Source organism: Microtus ochrogaster, chromosome 17 (assembly GCF_000317375.1).
Source record: "Microtus ochrogaster isolate Prairie Vole_2 chromosome 17, MicOch1.0, whole genome shotgun sequence".
NCBI classification, from domain to species: domain Eukaryota; kingdom Metazoa; phylum Chordata; class Mammalia; order Rodentia; family Cricetidae; genus Microtus; species Microtus ochrogaster.
In genome coordinates, this window is record NC_022019.1 from 30,973,203 (window position 1) to 30,977,715 (window position 4,513).

Consider the following 4,513-nt stretch of genomic DNA (forward strand, 5'->3'; position numbering starts at 1 on the left):
CTTATTTCGTGTCACCCCCCCCTCCGCCCCAACTCCGGTGAGATTCCTTTATCAGTCAACAATCCAGCCTTTCGACTCAGTTCCTCCTCTTTGCAGATCTACCTTTTAATCTTACACTTTGTGGGACCATGCTCTCCTTGTTTTCCTTCTATGTCTGGACTTGTTTTCTGTCTTTTGCTGCCCCTATACTTTCTCCTAGGTGCTCTCCCCCATTTTTGTTTAGTTCTGTTTATACCTTGTCTTTAGGTGAGCTCATTCACTCCTGATTTTATGACCCTTCTTCTCTCAACTCCAAATGCAGACATTCAACCACCTGCTTTATATCTCTGATGTCTGAGAAGCATTTCTAGCATAACATGGCTAAAAAGTAACTCTTAATTTTCATTTTGTCTTCTCTTACCTTAGCCAGATGTTAGCCAGTGATAACATCTAGTTACCTAAGCCATGGTAGGCATTGTTCCTGACTCGTTCAAAGGTCCTAATCCCCATCTAACCTACTTGTTGCCGTCTTGCTCCACGTGAAATCTACAATTTAGCTTGCTTCTGTCTCCATCTCTGTAGTATCTCCATTTTTCATCTTAGCTTGGCATAATAATCTCCCGATCACATCTGACCTCTAAGATGTTTGTTAAAGAACAGTCCAATAAGAAAAGTTCTCTGCTTCAAACCCCCTGGTGGCTTCCTGTTTCCACAGAGTAAGATTAAAACTGCTTCTTTGAGCCTAAAAGTTAAGTGACTGACGCGGTAGTACCTGACTTAACACGGTTCAGTTGCACATACTTTTTGTCTTTGAGGGAGAAAAATAGCACATTCTGAGTGTTGACTGTTTCAATAGTAGCTGTAGGCATGACATTCTTGTGACGCAGCAAGGGCCATGCAGTGAGCTGCAGCTTCCATTTGGCCTCACCCTCCTCCTCCTCAGCACACTGGGTTGCTACATTGTGGTGTTTAGTAAGTTCCACGTAAGGGTTGCATCTTCCACTTCCCATCCCTCGAACTTACTATGGGCTGATCAGGATGTGGCCTCACTCTTAAGGAGAAGAACATTCTATCCACGTCTCACATTAGATTATCCCACCGTGGTTCATTATATTGTTACCCAATAACTTTAAAACATACCGTCTCATCCCAAAGTTTTTATACTTTCTATTCTCTCTGTCCAGCTCCTAAAGCAATGTAGGCATAAATTTCTGTCCCTTCCAGTCCTGTAGCCATTCAGTCCCAAAGAAACACACAGAGGCTTATATTAATTATAAACTGTTTGGCCTATTGCTCAGGCTTATTACTAACTAGATCTTACCACTTGCATTAGCCCGTAATTCTTGTCTGTGTCAGCCATGTGGCTTGGTACCTTTTCTCAGTGAGGCGTTCTCATCTTGCTTCCTCTCTGTCTGGCTGGTGACTGCATCTGCCTGTCCTCTTCCCAGAATTCTCCTAGTCTGGTTGCCCCACCTATACTTCCTGCCTGGCTACTGACCAATCAGCATTTTATTAAACCAATATGAGTGATAAATCTTTATAGTATACATGACCATTATCCCACAGCAAAGCGACTGTACTTATTTTTGTGTAAAGTCATGTTACTTTGTGATGGTTGAACACAAAATGTCAGTCACAGTGCTGGAAGCACTCATCCCTTGCTAGCAGTGCTGTTTGGGGTGGTTGTGTGCCAAGTGGGCTAATGTAGGTTACAAGCCTGGGCCTCGAATTAAAGTCCAGATTTGCCTCTGCTCCTGTCTCTGCCTGGATTCAGAGACAATGGACCGAGAACAGGATTCCATTGGCTCCCATTACTGTAACTGCTATACTTTCCCTGCCTTGATGCACTGATGTTGACTGAGTTTTCTGTCCTACTAGGTTCCTGCAATCATTAAGTCCCAAAGAACTCACACAGAAGCCTATAGTAGTTATAAACTGATTGACCTAGTAGCTCAGGTTTATTATTAACTCTTATAACTATATTAGCCCAGTATTCTTGTCTATGTTAGCCATGTGGGTTGGTACATTTTATGGTGAGGAAGTCACATCTTGCTTCTTCTGTGGCTGGGCCAGGACTGCAGAGGAATGGGCTTTCCTCTTCCCAGAATTTTCCTGTTCTCCTTAACCCACCTCTACTTCCTGTCTGGTTGTCCTGCCTGTACTTCCTGCCTGGCTACTGGCCAATCAGCGTTTATTTAAAATATAATTGACAGAATATAGACCATTGTCCCACACCACACTGAGATCCTCTACAACTCTGAGCTGAAACCAACCCACCCTTCCTTCCTTGGTAGGTTACAGCCACAGAGAATCTATAGACACTTTTTTAAATGATCCTTTTCAAGGGATACTTTGTGTATGGTAGTTCTGCTACTATGGGACTGTTGAATGTTTAGAGTCTCTCAGCACTTAAGACCCTTGGTATTCTTAATTTGTAACCCACACATATTGTTCTAAAAAGACTTTTTTCAGTTCTTTTTCCTTAAGGCTAGATTCACAAGCGACATCCAGGGATAATACAGTTTTTTTTCCCCCATTGTTGGTTCCCTTGGTCAGAAATGCCTCATTTGTGTGATACGTTTACTTGAGGACAATAAAATCATCTCCCACCTTTTTACTTTATCTTGTGAGGTATATGTGTATCTGTATTCATCTCAAACAAACCTCAACAAAACCTGAAAGTTTCTGTATGATTTTGCTCCTGTTAGAACAGAGTAGCATTAGTCCCAGGAGCCTTTACCTGCTTCATAAAACCTCCAACTCTTGAGGTTTCAGGATCCTGCTTAATTTACAGATCAGGATAACATATAATAGCTGGTTTGGAATTTAAACCTTGTGCTTTTCAGCGCTCCCTTCCCCGCAGCTCCTCAGGGGCTCACTGCTTCCAACCATGAATGGTTTCTTTTACATTCTGTTTCTTTGGAAATGGGATAGAGAGAGCAACCGTTCCTTTTTCCAACCTTTACAGTGTATCTTCAAATCTGTTAGGTCCCAAACCTTGGGACAAATGAGTAAGGTTCCTATTTAACATATCAACGAGGACTTAGAGCCTGGTTCTCCCAGTATTGCTTAGTCCCTACCTGGTACAGGCTTGGCATATCCCGCCCTTTACCCTGAAAGTGCCCCAGAGGTAACATTCTGGTTACCGCTCCCTCCCCTCCCACTTTGAACCCTTCCTCCTCTTGGCTGCGGAACCCAGTTCCCCTCTCTTCCCTCTCCTCACAGTCTGGTCATGTTCACTCTGGACTCACCCAGATGTCTCTGCCTCTATGCGCCCCCTTTCATCTACAATAAATTTTCTCCTCCACCATAGCTAGGAACAATCATGCCCTTCCTTTTTATTTTTATTTTTCATAAAAAAAATCACCATAATTCTTAAAGCACGAAGTAACACTAAGGTATCAAAATCACTGGGCGACAAACCCGCATTGTTTAACTGTCTAAAACACGGCTGATAATATAGAACGTGTTCACAACAGAAGAAACGGCCATGATCAAAACTAAACTGAATAATTTGAACTCGATCTTGATCAAGCTCTTATCTCTTTGAATGAAACAGGCACAGTAAAGACATCCAAAGAACGGCTCCCGTGGGTGAAAAGTTTGCTTCCAAAGCAAGGCTGCTTCTTGGGAAAGTCGAGGGCAAACACTGCAGACCAAGGGAAAAATGCGCTCCGGTTCTATAGCGAAGCATTTCGAGGACTCGCCAATACATAACTGGCCTAGGGCAGCTTGTAGCCTGGGAACTTGGAAGCCTTCTGCAGCTAGCCAACCTCCACCAAAAAAAAGGATGATTCTGAAAGCTCCATGGGAGAGGCTAGGAAGGGACTTTAAGAGAGACGCCCAGACCAACTGTAAGGCTTGCTGGAATGGCTCTTAACATCTTTCACTAGAACAACTCCAGAGTTGTGGTCCCCAAGCCTCTTCCCAAGGTCGGGGATGTAGGTAGCTTCCAGCTTTATTCCCTCAGGGGCTTGAAGAGAGTAGCTACTTGCTGAGGGGGACATTAGCATAAGACTGTGGCGTCTACCAGCACCCGAGGTCCCTCACGCCAGCTCTCAGGCTCCCTTCCGCCCCGGTACCCGTTCCCCTGTCCCCTCCCTCGCCGCCTTCAGCTTCTCTGCGACGTCCCGGACTTCCTGGACCGTGGCGGCCTGGCCGGCAGGACGGCACCCGCACCTTCTCCCCGCCCTCCCGCCCGGGCGGACCCGGGACGCCCCCGGCGTCGCTCCGCCAACCCCGCCGCGAGGCGGGCCCCCAACGTTCCGGCGGGCTGCGCATGCGGCCTCCCCAGCCGCTTCCTCCTCGGCCCCGGGCTGACGGTTTGGAGCCCGCTGACAGCTCCACGATCGGCGGACGCCGCCTCGTCTTGTGCTTCCACGTTACCCTATCGGGGACGGGGCGGGGCGTCGGCGTCCGCAGCCAATGGGCGCCAACCACGACCCAGGCGAGCCCGGGCGCCCCGCGACTCGGAGGGAGGCGATTGGACGGCGGCGGTGGCGGCGCTCGGGGGGCGTGGCGTCTTCGGGCCCCG